At 38.6% G+C, this 17,642-nt stretch overlaps 1 protein-coding gene and 1 long non-coding RNA gene across 5 annotated transcripts in view; both read left to right on the top strand.

Moving 5' to 3' along the window:
- The window catches only part of LOC133531232 (uncharacterized), a 452,362-nt gene that overhangs the window by 46,082 nt on the left and 388,638 nt on the right, over positions 1 to 17,642 (top strand). The gene's annotated exons all lie outside the window — the stretch shown is intronic.
- Positions 1 to 17,642, top strand: part of LOC133531230 (sperm surface protein Sp17) — a 364,739-nt gene that overhangs the window by 91,206 nt on the left and 255,891 nt on the right. Inside the window, exon 1 of one of the 4 annotated variants that reach the window (XM_061869385.1) lies at positions 17,544 to 17,564. The exons of the other annotated variants lie outside the window; for them this stretch is intronic. The gene's annotated coding sequence lies outside the window, so the exon portion shown is untranslated. Of the gene's footprint in view, positions 1 to 17,543; positions 17,565 to 17,642 lie in introns of those variants that run through there. 4 annotated transcript variants of the gene reach the window in all.

Below are 17,642 nucleotides of genomic sequence, written 5' to 3'. Positions count from 1 at the left end.
TTTAATGCACTCTTGTTTTGAAGCGAATTAAAATCGTAATTGTCAGGAATTATAGTCTATCTAAGGATATAAATAGAAATAGATATAACTTATTCTTAAGCACAAACACAACATATAAAATTATACATAAAACAGAAAAACATAAAAAGGAGAAGTACCACGAAATTGTCTCATCTCATCTCAGCATGTTGCTGGCGACTTTCAGCGCTGATCTTCCGATGAGACCATCACCAGGTAAGAAGAACAATAAATATAAAACATATAGAAAACAAGGACAGTAAAAAGTTTCAAAACATTACAATACATCTGGTTGTACAGGTTGTTATGTACAGCTGTTAAATCGGTCCAAACTCATCATGACCGTTCATTACGCCTGCCATCATGACTAACGTGAAGTGACGTGAAGGTCGACAGATAAAAACAAAAGCAGTACTTTCTCGATTTTAAAATCAAAATAAATAACATTCAGATGAATCATCATCATATCGTCCCTTTATCGCGCACTGCTGAGCACATTAGCTGAACCTTCTTCTATTACGCCACTTGTACCGGGCCTGAGCTAATCTTATCCAGAAGTGACCCGCGTTCTTCCGAATGTCGTCTAACGAATGAGCCAACGGACGCCAGGAGCTTCTTTATTCGAAAGCGGCCACCACCCCGTAAATATTTTAGTCCACCTCAGATGATGATGGCAGCATCATTACTGTTGTTACGTTACTGCTGGCAAGCGTGACGAGGCCAATGCTACTATCTTCTCGTTAGTCTAATTACTTTTGGAACGTTCAATAAATCTCTCCGTTTATCAAGGATATTAATCTTGTCTGGACACTGCGATGTTCCGAATATTAAAGACCGTATATCGAGCCAGAATTTAAGGTTGAGGGGGCACTCTAAAAAACTAATCAAACCTCCATGTGTTAGCAACCGTAGGAAACACTTTTTACCAAATAAATATGTGGAGCTCTCTACCAGAAACTATTGTGAGTGCACAGTCGGTGAACTTTACCCCTAGTGTAAATATTTTCGACAGCGAAACGTGACGTACGCGTTTGCGTTAAGTGTCATTTTGTATGAGATTTTTGACTTTCTAAAACGTCCCGCTTGGCGCGATGTTCAAAAACCCATACAAAACGAGACTTAACGCAAACGCGTACGTCACGTTTCGCTATCGACTAAATTTACACTAGGGGTACTGTTTCAAAAATAGACTAGATACGCATGTAAGTACTTTCAAAAGTGCAAAATAAATATATGCAAGTGCTGCGGTATACACGCAACAGATTTTTTTAATACTACGTCGGTGGCAAACAAGCATACGCCCCGCCTGATGGTAAGCAGTCTCAATAGCCTATGTACGTCTGCAACATGTGCGTTGCCGACCCTAACACTCCGCACCCTCGTTGAGCTCTGGCAACCTTACTCACCGGCAGGAACACAACACTATGAGTAGGGTCTAGTGTTATTTGGCTGCGGTTTTCTGTAAGGTGGAGGTACTTCCCCAGTTGGGCTCTGCTCTAGACCTGGAATGACATCCTCTGTGCTGTGGCCTACCACACAAAGCAAGATGACATTCACAATGCCGGGTCCAGCTCTCCAGCTCCAAGAGCTGCTAGTGTATCACATAAAATAATAAATATTTTATAAGTGACACTGCCTGCGTCAACTATGCAGCAGTTAACGATGCAAGATTAAAGGTAATGTTCGAATTCAGACTGTACCATCATTTCTGCAGCAGCAAATGTCAAACATAACCGATGTTGCTGCCCGGGTTTTTGACATTTGCGGCAGCGATATAGTCGTCAGCAATGTCGCGCAGTCTGAATTTGAATGCCACCTTTACCATACATCGACTTGGTAGAAACAAAGTAAATACTAGCGCTTTCACACTCTGTCGTTATTGCTTGCCAAGATGGTGCAAGCTTAAACGGATGAGGGAAGGCGAATCTTATTCTTTGATTGTACGTCAACAATGTAAAGATACATTTCCTTCATACGTCTGGACAGGCACGACCCGTATCACTTCAGTCATGCAGTTTTGTATTCCAAAATATATGCCCTTTTTATTCGTTTCTCAACATTTGTCTTCTCTACTCTGGACATACTTATTCGTTGTTGAATAATAGCAAACAAGGAAATTCCCACCTGTTCTGAGCCCCTAGTGTAAATCTATTCGATAGCGAGACGTGGCATATGCGCTTGCGTTAAGTCTCATTTTGTATAGGATGTAGAAACAGCGCGCCAAGCGTAATGTTTTGGGAATTAAAAATCCCATACAAAATGAGAGTTAACGCTAACGCATACGTCACGTCACGCCATCGAATAAATTTACACTAGGGGTACTGAACTTAACGTAAATCTAAAACAAGTGAACGGGACCTAACAAGCCTTCATATTTTATTTTACTACTTTTATTTCAAAAAGCACCCAAGCACAGTCGAGACCACAAACATCCTTAAACCAATGTTCCAAAAATATATTTACACGCCTCGAAGACCGACAATTTCAGCAGGCATTCTGATTTTAATAATAGGGACCGTGCGCGTTGGAGGGTCTGCCATCTTGTGGCCTGAATCGGAATCATCAACATGTACATTTACACGTCACGTGTTTTCTTGTGCATAGTAGGTTCTGCCATCTTGTGGGCTACATCGGAACAATAAACATCACATTTACGCCTCGCGCCAAAAATCTCACGGTTCCTGAGCTGCTTCCTACAGTTCATGCACGCTCCCTATAGGTTAAGAATTCGATCTGCGGCGGCATCATGGTTCAATTTTTATCACTTGTCACTATGCCCGTCACTTTCGCACTTACATACTTGTTAGCACGGGATAGGTATGGTGACAAATGATAAAGAGCCGACCATCTTAGCCTTGCTGGATTAGATAATGGATCTGATCTGTCAGTGTCAAACGTGTTGTTTTTGGTTGAAGAAATGTCACTCAGTGAACTCGACCGTACATTTATGCCACTTGTCACTTACTGCTTTATATACATGTGTAATTCCCATCAATCAAAATGACCTAAGTACACTTGTGTCACTAATAATGTAATACCTTACAGCAATGGGAAGTCATTACAAGCTTTTATTTAGTTTCACCTGTCCCGTTCTCTGTCGGTCTGTAATCAAATCTTGCAAGTTAAATTTGACCCACTTCGCGGTTTCCAATGAAGCTGAAAATTTGCATACTAATGTAAGTCGAGTGACAATGCAATATTATGGTCCCATCGAGCTGATCTGATGATGGAGACAGGAGGCAGCCACAGGAACTCTGTGATAAAACAACGCAACCTAATTGTGTTTAGGGTTTTTAGAATTGTCTCGATGAGTATTAGTTGCCTGTGGAAAGAAAGGTATAGTCAGGGATAAAAGCTTGTACCAAAATGAAATTATTGCCAAAAACTTATTTCATATTGAAAATAACTCAAGTGGATTTACGTCGCCTGTCGCTTAGTACCTGAAGTAACGGGAACATATTTGTACAAAGTTTTCAGTGATAAAGTTTGGATACTTTGCATTTTTCTCTTCTGTTGGTTGGTTAAGTTATTTTGTCAAGTTTTTGCATTTTACCTTTGAGACTGCTGACATATTTGCTTTTAGAACGAAGTTTGTGTAATAACATTGACATTAATGAAGTTTTGCGGTATTTTATCTTTATTTTAGTGTGAGTCGTTTAGTCGTAAAGGCATTTATTTGTGTGATGAGCAAAGATATTCAAACCTAGAACCATCGGCTTCATAGGCAGGGTCTCTACCCACTAGGCTAGACTGGTCATCAAAACGCATTCGTATTGTAATGTACCTGATGATGCAAATAAATAAAATGAAATCGTATACCAGTTAATCACATCGTTTATAGCCATTAGCCACGTCGCAGTCATAACAATACCATATCGATCCAATATCGTCTACTAATGGGATCCCGGTGAATCAAGCGTAATTACTATGTAAGCCGGTATTACATTCGATGCTCATAACGCTGTAGCACAATGTAGGACAATGTAGCGGCCGGTAAACTATGCTGGCCAAGTTGCTATGGATGGCATAACGAGGTCGATAAGGATACGAGGCTGGCAAACTATAGTCGGCTGAGAATACGTATGTGCCATATGCATTTTAGAGCAAAATCTTTTTTTTTTTATATATAGACTAGGTCGGTGGCAAACAAGCACGCGGCCCCCTGATGGTAAGCAGTGCGTGGCGGCACGTGATTAGTAATTTTTTTTATAGTTGACTACAGCGTATCGAAATGAATATTATAGTTGAGTTGGAAGCCCATACATGAAAAGTACGCAATTATAGTTTGGTATACGAAATCTTAATCCAACCATTACAGTCGATGACAAAAAAACTAAATAATATGATTCTAATGTCATTCTAATATCAGTATACAGTCAAGGTATTAAATATCGATATGGACAAACTGACAAAAATATGTACACGCTACCTTAATATATAGGCAATAAGGTCGTGTATACATATTTGTGGCACTTTGTCCGTATCAATATTTAATATCTTGACTGTACGTTTGGATTGGCCTGTATCTGTCCCAAAGTAAACATTGTAAACACTATCTTGGATTAACAAGCGAATATTTCAAAGCAATCAGAACAACGTCGTAGCTACAATCGTAGTGGCTCTACGGATTTCGTAGCGTCTACGCATTTTCGTAGGCCCTCAAATTGTTGGCAAGTTTGGACCCATCTGAGGGACAGGATTATAATTAGATAATCAAAGTATCCTTAAGATTGTGGGTTTAATCTTGGAAATTTGTCCCAACTGTTAAACTGAGGCTGATATTTGGATTATGATTTGGGGATTGGACTGAATTAATTTTAAGTGGAATACTTTATGATAATCATGATGCCTTTATGGATTTTTTAAATCTGCTTTAAAAAAAGAAAGAAGTCTTTTTCCGTTTGTTAATTATTCAAAGATGGCTACGACTAAATGGGTCGTTCCAAACTAATTTGAATTTGGAATCTTATGCACGAAAATACGGTCAATAATTAAATGTGTTTTTAACAAACCAACCCAACCTCAAAAGTGTGTCGAAAAAAAATATCACAATTGATCGGCCGTTTGGGTGCCACTCGGGGTGATCGGGGTGACAGTTATCGAGGTCATGATAACTGCTTTTTTTTACGTAGTTGGTGGCAAACAAACATACGGCCCGCCTGATGGTAAACCTTTTAATTCCGGTTTTGTACGTAATTCCGTTATTTTTTAACGGTTTTTAAGAGAATTCCAAAAAAATCTTGTCGGATTAACCGGTTTAGAACAATAATAACTGGCTTCTTCGTGTGTCGCTGTCTTTGTTTCCGCAGCACACTACCAGGCCGGCTGGCGCTCTCGTCGCTCGTCGAATGAATCCGTTTATTTGTCATATAACACACGGTTGCTGCGTCGCCAGTTCCTTTTTCTTTGAACTTGAATGGACACGTTAGCGCGTGAAACCAAAATAAACCGGTATTTATCGCTACTTTTAAAACCGGCCTTGATCCCGCGGCGTGGCACCCAAAATGCCGATCACTGATTGGCTAATTCCACGAGACTGTAACGTCAGTTACCAATTCTTTCGTGTGTTCTTACATTAATTAAGCAAATTTAAGTGTCTGAATGTCTGGCGTAGCCCTACAGGTAGATATCTGGATACTTAAATTTGCTTAATTAATAGAACACACGAAAGAATTGGTAACTGACGTTACAGTCTCGTAGAATTACCCGATTATGTCTTTCCAGGAGAGACAGTCTTTACGTATACCGACCGACGACCGGCCGGACCCGACCCTGCCTACGAAGCTGATGGTCCCGGGTTCAAATCCTGGTAAGGGCATTTATTCGTGTGATGAGCATGGATATTTGTTCCTGAGTCATGGGTGTTTTCTATGTATTTAAGTATTTATAAATATTTATATATTATATATATCGTTGTCTAAGTACCCTCAACACAAGCCTTATTGAGCTTACTGTGGGACATAGTCAATTTGTGTAAATTTATTTTATTTTATTTATTATTACCTACATTTTGAAGGCAAAGATAGGTCAGTTTCTCCCAAAACTACCCGTTAAAAAGCTTCTTAATTAAGGTAGTTACAGTTTAGTAGAGTTGACAGACACACGTAAAACTGTTTTATGTAGCCATTGTAACCGTGTGTTTAATGTGTTTTGGCCACATGGACAGTAAAAGCATCATTACTTTGTGTTGATGTCTTGTAGAAGTAGATTTTCAAACAAGCATACGGCCCGCCTGATGATAAGCAGTCACCGTAACCTATAGACGCCTGCAACTCTAGGGGTGTTACATGCGCGTTGCCGACCCTTTAAAATCTGTAAACTTCGTTTTTGAAGAACCCCATGTTACAGGCCCTCGGGAAAACTCGACATGGGAGCTCATTCCACAGCCAAAACGTTCGCGTGGGGAAATTCCTCTTAAAACACTGTCACCTAAGACTGTCTTGGCACTGAGGCAGAGGTGAGCGGAGATGAAGGAGACGTATGGGAATCAACTGATAGCAACGATGGACGAGGAGTAAAAATCAGTGTCACATTAATAAAATAGGTACAATCGTTTATTTGTATGGACCTAGCTACTTTTTAGAACGTTATTTTATCACATGCAATTACTTTTCCGACAAGTCTGTACTTCAGCTAATACCCTTCAAACTTAGGGTATTTTTCAGTGATACGCAAATTTTTGACTGCCATCCTACGAGTACGTTTGGTAAAACACGTCCAGTTGCAGGTTGGCAATACCAATACACATGAATTATATATTTTAAGAAAGATAAAAGATCCAGCTTTAATTTTATGTAAGTTTCGACCATGTAAACAAGAAAAATAAATAACTAGGGATCAAAATCACCTCAAACAGTACCCCTAGTGTAAATTTATTCGATATCGTAACGTGACGTACGCGTTTGCGTTAAGTCTCAATTCGTATGGGATTTTGTGTTTCCAAAACATCCCGCTTGGCGCGCTGTTTCTAAATCCCATACAAAATGAGTCTTAACGCAAACGCGTACGTCAAGTCACGCTATCGAATAAATTTACACTAGGGGTACAGGTCGCGTATTTTTTACATGTTCTTTTATAACATTTTTCTGAATATTACATAGAATTGTGCAAAACTGAGACAGCAAATTAAGTTTAATTATAATATAAGTAATTCAGCATTAAATAAGCTTTCAACCCATATACTATAAGGTAATTATAGATTATCACAATTAATATCAATATTATTTAACAATTTACAGATTAAACGCAGTAATTAATGATATTTTATTCACTAAGAGATAGTCAATTGACCCTTTGGACAAGTCACGTAGTCTGTCACGTGACTTGTCCAACGGATTGACTGAGGCGGTAGATTTGCGGGAACAGCCGGCTTATAAAAACACAAGCGAGTACCTGAGTAGCCATTCTGTTGGCAACCTCGGAATAAGACGGATCTCTTGGAAAAATACTATTCCAAGAACTGTTTAAATTGAATTACGATTGTAGGATATTGATTGTTATCATATTATTGTAAAAATGTGGTTAAAAGGAATGACGGAAAATACATGTTGATATAAAGTTGTTGTTTTTATCCTGACCAAACGACCTCAACAGGTCAGAAGTGGGATAAAATAAGGCTAAAACTTGCCTTTCTACGCTCACCTCTCGAAACAACAACAAAAAAAAAAACGTAAGTACATTTTTGAATACCTATGATGATTAAGGATAAAACTATGTTTTTATTTATTTATTAGATGTGCATACAGTTTAATTAAAAGTAACTCCGATTTTAATGATTGCATACATGGTATTAAAATGACTTGAAAGATCGATATCTTTAAACAATTATTGGAAACACAATAGTTTTGTGGTTGGTATTCTATCGATGTTTTTTTTTCCCCCTTTTTCTTTTTATTTCTTAAAGTAATCTTTACCAAACCTTCATTACTCTGTGTCATAGCGAGGCGGTAAACACCACATTTAAATTGACTTCTTATTGAAACGTGATTCCCTTACATAATGGTACCTAATACCTAACCTATTTTAAACTTGCATCAGTTACGTTACGCCCTATTATAACTATGTTTTAGTATTTTGAAGTGTCTCAACTTGACATCAAATAAATCACAAGAAAACATTTTTTTTAATTAATTACACTACTATGCTTTACTTTAATTGAGTTTAATTAGTGATAGCGTGTGTTTTTCCTACAATTAAAATACTTAGCTTTAGTTTTCATACTATAAATATATATAAAAAAAAAAAAAAAAAACTATAGCCATCTCAATAAGCTTGTACTTTCAGCAAATTATTTGATGTCACCCTATCCAAACTATGGTTTGTCTGATTCTTTAACTTAACTTTTACGGGATTTTAAGCTTACAGTGTAAGTTTCAGACGCGTAACATGACTAGCGAGGCTGGCTCGAGGAATGAGCCAATACCTCGTGAGGAAAGGATTGAATTGGATAAGGACGGAGGCTATGTGAACAGTCGAGGGGAAGGACTGACACATAGATATCATGATGGAGTGCCCGGAGATAAGGGTAAAGGAAAGGATGACGGATTGACTGGAAGTGCATCGGGCTTGCGGACAGAGCCGACAGCACGTGGACAAGACATGACACACAGGAGGAGTCGCTCACGTCGTCGATCAAGCGACTACGACAGCGAGGAGGAATACAGAAGGAGGAGGAAAAGGAGGACAAGGAGGAGGAGGAGCTATTCATCAGGATCATCTGGAAGATCACCCGTGCTACCGGCCAAAAGGACTCGAGGAGATAGAAGTAAGGGATATGATCCTAATATTATGCTAGATAAATTTTTGAATATCCTTGATAATTTTAAGCGTTCGGATAAGCCCAAATTAACCTTTAACACAAACGTTGTGCCTGAATTTGACCCGAGTTCGAAGGAGCAGACCATTCTCACTTGGCTAACGAAAGTGGAAGAGTGTGCACAGATTTATGGATGGGAGGACAAAGAAATAATCCACTATTCGTTACCCAAGCTGACAGGTCTAGCTAAAACATGGTACCAGGGCTTATCCACACTGCTATTCACTTGGACTGAATGGAAACAGAAGTTAATAGAATCATTTCCTTATCGTGAGGACTACGCTGAACTATTAACGGAAATGTTAGCCAAGAAAGTCAAATATGGCGAGTCGTTTGAGCATTACTATTACGCAAAAGTTAACTTGCTCAACCGCTGTAAGATCTACAACAAACATGCAGTTGACTGTCTTCTTAACGGCATCGAGGATCGCACTGTTAAGGTTAGTGCTCAAGCGGCTCAGTTTAAGGAACCTGAGGAGGTACTTAAATATTTTAGAACTATAAAGGTCGGCCAACCTCGTGACAACAACGCGTCTTTCTTAAAAAAATATAATAATAATAATGAACGTAAGACTACATTTACCAATAGCCGTCTTTCAGAAAATAGTAGTAAACCGGGTTCTACCAATTCAAATATACGGTGTTTTAATTGCAACGAGATTGGCCACCCGAGCTACAAATGCGACAAGCCTTTATTGACTTGCACGACTTGCAATAAGATAGGGCATCAGGCTTCTAATTGCTATAAGAATAAAAATACAGGTATTAAGGACAATCCTCAGGCTCCTGACAAAAACAATGTTACCAAACAGGTCCTTAATGTTACCGTAGATAGTAAAGCCAGTGATAAGTTTATTCATGACATAAAAATAAATGGAGAACTTGTAAAAAAATGTCATATTGACTTAGGATGTGAATGCACAATAATAAGGAAAAGTGTAGCAGCCAGTCTAGGGCTTCAGATCGACTGTCAGCGTGACTTACCACTCTTGAATGGCGTAGGACCTAACTTAACGCGTCCTATAGGGACTTCTGTTGTAAATATAGAGGTTCAAGGTATAAAGGAAACTAATATCGAGACATACATAGTGGAAGATAACGTAATTAATTACCCTGTGATGGTAGGGCACACTTTTACGGAAAGACCTGATATTATTATTACCAAAACTCCAACCAAACTTTTGATCCGGAGACTCGCTAAGGACAAAGTACACCTTTTAGTGGAAAAGGACACCGAAATTGAAGGTAAAGCATTGGAACCAATATTAGTTACCACAAACACTCTATCAGACTGCAGTGTGTACGTCAGCGGGTCGCTGAGAGGTCCCGAGGGAAAGGAATACTATGTCTTTCCTGGTACGTATGTCATTACAAATCGGCACACTACTTTGTTGGTGTATAATATTTCGGCAGACAAGATATGCATTCAGAAGGGTAAGTTATTAACACGAGCCCTTTTAAAAACTTCACAGGACTCAGGACACATACTTAACGCCGGCTGCGTGACTTTTAACAACGACACAGCCAATAAGGAAATAAATTGTAACCCCAATCTGGATTATAATCAACGCACGGAATTGGACAAGGTATTACTTCAATATAGGGATTGTTTCTCCAATAGCCTCAAGGATCTTGGATTCACAAACACAACAGAGATGGTGATTGAGCTGGAAGACGCTGATCCAGTCGTCTATCGCCCTTACCGCTTGCCTCATGCTGAAAGGTTACAGGTAAGAGACATGGTACAAGATATGATAGACAACGGTATCGTTAGAGAATCATGTTCCCCTTATGCCAGCCCTGTTGTCCTGGTCCAGAAAAAAACCGGTGAGAAGCGCTTATGTGTTGATTATCGTGCTCTCAACAGGAAAACTAAAAAGGAACACTACCCGTTGCCCCGTGTCGAAGACCAACTAGACTTATTAGCCGGTAACACCATGTTTACATCCTTAGACTTGGCCTCGGGCTACTACCAGATACCCATGTCAGAGGAATCACGAAGAAAAACGGCATTCGTAACACCCGATGGCCAATTTGAGTACACCCGCATGCCATTCGGACTTGTCAATGCTCCGTCTGTATTTCAAAGGACGATACATAAAATCCTTAAGGATGCCCATATAAAATACGCGTTGGTCTACATGGACGACATATTGATTCCCTCGAAGGATTTCACCGAAGGCATGCAACGTTTAACGGAAGTACTGGAACTCTTGAGAAAAGGCGGTCTCACACTCAAGTTAAGTAAGTGCAACTTCTTTTTGGACACCATAGACTTCCTGGGTTTTGAGGTAAGTGCTAACGGGATTCGTCCAGGGAGCCGAAAAACAAATGCCGTATCGAAGTTTTCAACTCCTACCAATCAGCACGAGCTACGTCAATTTCTTGGACTCTCTGGCTTTTTTCGGCGATTTATCAAAAACTATGCTGCTATAACGGCACCATTGACGGACCTACTAAAGAAAGACTCGCAGTGGAACTGGTTCCCCCGGCAACAAGAAGCCTTCGTTAATATAAAACAGCAGCTCATAGATCGACCAGTCTTGGCATTATATGATCCAAAGGCTGAAACAGAACTACATACAGACGCCTGCAAGGAAGGCGTAGCAGGTATATTATTGCAGCGTAACTCTAATGGCGTCCTTCAACCGGTATCGTACTTCAGTCGCAAGACAACAGCAGATGAGCGCAAACTGCACTCCTATGAGCTGGAGACGTTAGCAGTTATTGCCTCCCTCAGCCGTTTTCGCGTTTACCTGGTAGGTATCCCATTTAAGATTCTAACCGACTGCAACGCTCTAAGGGCGACCTTGACAAAACGTGACCTCGTGCCCCGCATCGCCAGATGGTGGGTTCAACTGCAAGAGTACGACTGTACTATAGAATATCGACCAGGCGCCCGGATGTCACACGCCGATGCTCTGAGCAGGAATCCGGTGGACACTGCAGAAAGTGAGACTCATGTTTTAGACGTGCTGCAAGTACAGCAGGCACCTTGTGAACAAGACTGGATTTCGACGGTACAAATGGCAGATGAAGAGGTAAAGAAAATTAAGCTTATTCTCTCTGATCCCGACTCTACAGAGATCATAGACATACACAAAAATTATACACTGAAAAATGATCGCGTCTACCGTATCGTCGGCGAGGAAATAAAATGGTTAGTACCTAAGGGCGTACGCTGGCAAATACTAAAAATGAACCATGATGACGTAGGTCATTGTGGATTTGAAAAAACACTCCAGCGTATTCGAAACCACTACTGGTTTTCGAAAATGCGACGGTTCGTGAAGAAGTACGTGACTTCTTGTCTCGAATGTGCTCACCACAAGAAACCCGGTGGAAAACAAGAAGGAGAACTGCATCCCATCGAAAAAGTAAGCATTCCATTCCATACTGTGCACGCAGATCACCTGGGCCCCTTCGTGAGGAGTAAAAAGGGGAACTGCTATTTACTAGTTCTGGTCGATGGTTTCACGAAGTTTGTCAACATAGCAGCTGTGAAAAACACCAAATCAGCGACATCAGTTCGTGTGCTAAAAGAACACATAAAGTGTTTTGGCGTCCCAGTTCGTCTTATAACAGACAAAGGTACGAGCTTTACTAGTAATGTATTTCGAGATTATATAAAATCTTTGGGAACAAAACACATCATTAACGCTGTCGCGACGCCCCGAGCAAACGGGAAGGTCGAAAGATTCAACAGAACCATTTTAGATGCGTTATCTACAATGAGTCATGGTGAAGACGATAGGTCATGGGACGAACATATCTCTGACATTCAGGTAGGTATAAATACCACCCAGCATAAAACGACACGAAAGAGCCCATCAGAGTTATTATTCGGATTTAATATCATTGGCAGATCAGAAGGTAAACTTGGTTCAATTTTTAATGATACAGTGCATAGAACAACGCCCGAACAATTATCTGATGTAAGACAGACCGCATGTGACAAAATAGCTCAACAGCAAGGTAAAGACGCAGCTAATTTTAATAAACATAGAAAGCCGTCTACACAATATAAGGAAGGTGACTTGGTACGTGTGGCCAGACAACTCCCACATGATGGTAAGTCTCAGAAGCTTGTTAACAAATATCAGGGTCCTTACCGTATACTAAAAGTTTTACCTAACGATAGATTCCTTATAGAGGACACACCGATGACTCGCAAAAATGGTAGAAAGTATGAGGCTGTTGTAGCCATAGATAAAATTCAGCCATGGATGATATTCACGAGAGAATTAGAAATCGGAGATTCAGATGAGGATGTCGATAATAGTAGCTAGGTAATATATACATACTTTTAAATTCTTGAGGAATCATATATTGGTTATGTTGATTTATCCACTAGGCTGGTTTAAAAAATTGTCGATTACTTAAATACTTATCCATTAATTTAAATAATACCTAAGTGGCTAATGTTTTGAATACCTATATTCTAAAGATTTGAGTGTTATATTTGATTATATTTTAACTCCTTAAGATAATTATGTATCATTTGTTAAGGAATTAAAATAGACGTAGAAATATTAATACTCGTTAGTCACAAAATGTCAAATTATTTTGGGCGAATAAGTGTATGACATTAAGTAACAAAAATTATTTAATTATTATGTCACCATTTTGTTTCTAGATAAGTAATTAGTTTTTTTTTTACTGTTTACAAATAATAGCGAAGGGACTCGCTATGTGTAGGATGGCCGAGCTATAAGGTAATTATAGATTATGACAATTAATATCAATATTATTTAACAATTTACAGATTAAACGCAGTAATTAATGATATTTTATTCACTAAGAGATAGTCAATTGACCCTTTGGACAAGTCACGTAGTCTGTCACGTGACTTGTCCAACGGATTGACTGAGGCGGTAGATTTGCGGGAACAGCCGGCTTATAAAAACACAAGCGAGTACCTGAGTAGCCATTCTGTTGGCAACCTCGGAATAAGACGGATCTCTTGGAAAAATACTATTCCAAGAACTGTTTAAATTGAATTACGATTGTAGGATATTGATTGTTATCATATTATTGTAAAAATGTGGTTAAAAGGAATGACGGAAAATACATGTTGATATAAAGTTGTTGTTTTTATCCTGACCAAACGACCTCAACAATACCTATATGAATAATAAGGGATCTTAATCTATAGCTTTTTTATCAGTCAAAACCTTTTTGACAGAACTTATGACCCAACTAATAAGTAACCTTTTTAGTCCGGAACCATTCGTGGGGCTCTCAAAGGGAACCATTATAACGGCTATAAAAGACCACACTAAGACTAAACATCAAAAACAATGGGACAGTCTCACGGGTCTAAAGCACTCGAAGCTCTTTATGCAAGGAGTAGACTCCGGTTGGAGCAAAAAGATATGGAAACTTAGCAAAATACAACTTGTTGATACCCGCACGTCTCCTCTCACTCCCTCATCGTCTTGCTCGCTCTTATAGATCAAAGTCGAACAAAAACACAGTCATTTGAGATATTAAACGTAGAAACGGCTTCATAGTTGATTTATATTTGACTGTGTCTTTAACAGTATGGGTGGTATTGATTACCGATATTTATTATGGGAATAGTGAAGTTGCAATGTTCGAGTAAAAAAACTCTGGAAGCTGAATCATTGATGTGTAGCCACGGACTTTAATTGATGAGCCATTTAGAGTTCAGTTCACATTGGAGATTACATAGCGTTAGTACAGACGACCAAATTAGCTAGAACTGTAGGTGGGTCAATAATAAACGTCGGTTACCATACCAAGGTCATGAAAAACTTTGACTATGGAATCAACCCAAAAATCGCGAAATGATGTTTGCTTTTTTGGTAATTTTCGGCTAGTTAAATAAAAACGATTTTTACAGTACATATGGTGCTTTTCCGCACTAGTGCGTAAATTAGCACATTTAGTAACTATGTCGAAAATTGAAAGGGTCATATGTAGTGTACACATGTGCGAATAGGTGTTTTACACCTCGTGTCGATTTAAAATACTCCCTTCGGTCGTGTTTTAATTTATCGCCAATCGTTACGAATTTCCTATTTTTCGCACTTGTATCGTAAATAACTATTTTAATACAGTTGCTCAAAAAGTGTTACTTTACGTAGCTGTTAGAGCGTTCGCAACGTTGGGTTTTGCGAATTAGTGCTTTTTACTTTTCCATCTCTTTCAAATTTACATCTGACCGTAATCCATACGGACCACACCAAAGAGTTTGGATGTCCAAAAACTTGATGATGTATGTTTTTATTACACAATTACACGTTTATTACGTCCAATAGTACATTATGATACAAGTGTGCTAAGTTGGTCATTTCACACGAGGCGATACCTATTGTGCGCGCGAGTTGTAAGTTGAACGTTGTACAATACACGTGTGAAAACATAATTCGCAACTCGTGTCTATTTAAAACACCCTTCAGTCGTGTTTTAATTTATCGCCACTCATTGCGAATTTCCTACTTTTCACACTTGTATCGTAATGTACTATTAAAATACATCCCGATGTTTCGAACTCTTTACAGCGTTCGTGATCAACCTATGGCGGTAAGGGCTTGTGCACAAATCACGCGAGGTTACTTTTTGACTCCCCCCCTCCCCCTTGGTGATATTTGGCGAGGTTCTTGGCTACTCTCTCGTCCCCCACATAACCTCACGTGTATTTTTTTGATTTTTTTTCATTCGAACTAATTTTGAGATAAACAGTATTGTATATAGTAAATCTTGTTTATTTTCCTATTTGCGTTATGAATGTGATGTATATTCATTATATGCACTCCAAAATTTCGTAAAATAGGTTTTATATCTTAGTTTCGTTCACTGTAAAAAAATACACGTGAGGTCTCCTTGTACCCAGCTAACGTGATCTGTCGTGATTTTTTTCGTGACCCCCTCCCCCCCCTATCGAATCTCGCGTGATTTGTGCACAAGCCCTAACCGAAGTCAAAATTACGATTTTAATGAAATTAGATTCAGAAATAGTTTGAGCTCTAGGGAACGACATAGGATAGTTTATCAGGGATATCATTATTATACGCTGACGAAGTCACGGGTTGAAGTTAGTTATAAAAGCGGTATACCACTCAGAGACTACATCTTAGAAACTATATGTGTGTAACGAACTGAACACTCCCTAACTACTAACACTCTAACCCTGACTCTTATCTATAACACTTTAAAGTCCAATTTCGTTAAAACTGCTCCCCTCTGGCCGTCCAATGTCAAAATGGTCTTAACTTCTTTGGAGATACGTGGCCCTTAAGTCAGTTCGCGTTCGCTGTTGGTGTTTATTGTTATATAAAGGTCGTAAACGCCTTTCAGTTAGGTGGAAGATGTGACGTTTTTTAAGTTAGAAGTGGGCTGAGAGAGTTTCTGTACATAATTAATAAGGTCGTAAGCGCCCGTCAGATTGGTTGAAGATGTGACGTTTTTAAAATTAGTGGTTTGAGAGAGTTGGTGTATCTTATTTAAAAGGTCATAAGCGCCCTTGAGTGTCGTAGACTATGTAACGTTTTTAGAGTGGGAGATGTTGAGACGCTTACATTATTGAGCTTGGATTGTGCATCGATGCATAAGTAATCGCATCTAGGATAAAGTGGTGCAGTTAGAACAGTATTACATGTAAATTAATCGGGGCGCGCGGTTGGGGGCAGTTTGTATTGCAGATTTTGGACTTTATACTCGTAGCTAAGTTATTAAAGGGTCGTAATAGATCATTTTACTTTATCTACTCTAGAGCATAATAAGCAATTTTATGCCGCTTACACGCAACTTAAATGTAAATTTTACAAGTATGAGAAGTGAAAATATATTTCTTAAACTTATTTTTAAACTTATGCCTCTCCGAAAGCGAGGAGGAACGGTCATAGGGATTAGGGATCATCATTCGACGCATGAAGTATAGATGACATAAATATTATTTTTACATTTTAGTTACATATTTGGTATTTGCATATGAAAATTGCAACCTTACTGCTATTTAACTAACAAAAATATTTATAAATTGTGTTAATTTTTTTAGTAGGTACCTGGTATACAAATCTTCATGAAATATGAATGTTCATATAATTTTAATTTTAACTAGCAGGGTTAATGTGAATGCAACAAGCTGTAAGATGCTATTTATAAGAGATAATTATAAAATGAATTATTTATAATTTCAAAACTTATATTTGTTACAGGTAAGTGATTGGATATTGAGTTACAAAGAATCTACATACTTCATCGAGGTTTTTATACACCAAAGACATACATATTTATGCATACTTTTAAACTGGCCAACATACCATGCAAAACAACCTTAAGGGCCACTTGCACATTCCACTAACCTGGGGTTAACCGGTTAACCGAGTGTCAAATTGTACTAGTAACCATGGTAACTAAAACACATGGTAACATGGTAAAAATATGCAATCACTTGCTTGAAAGTATTAAGTCGTTGGATGGAGTTCAATTGGATTTCAATGCTGTATAAATGTTATAACGATTTAAATGAGTATTTTTTTAAATTTAGACCAGTTATTTATAATTATTTCTTAGACATTAAATTTAGTAAAACATATAAGATATATTCAATTCAATTCAATTAATTTTCAGAACACGTGAAATTCCGTCATATTGTACGCTCGAAATGAGCAAAATTGTGGATACCTTTATATCTATAACATTTTTATACTTTTTACACAATTTTGACAATAAAATCTTATCTAGGTTTAACCGGTTAACCCAGGTTAGTGATTGGTACAAATGGCCCTAAGAGTCGTCGCCAGAAAGTGGCTTCCATACAATCGAGGTTACGCTCTCATTT

The sequence above is a fragment of the Cydia pomonella genome, chromosome 24 (assembly GCF_033807575.1).
Source record: "Cydia pomonella isolate Wapato2018A chromosome 24, ilCydPomo1, whole genome shotgun sequence".
Classification (NCBI taxonomy): domain Eukaryota; kingdom Metazoa; phylum Arthropoda; class Insecta; order Lepidoptera; family Tortricidae; genus Cydia; species Cydia pomonella.
Note: the sequence above shows the minus strand (reverse complement) of the source record. Positions and strands in the feature narration are given on the sequence as shown.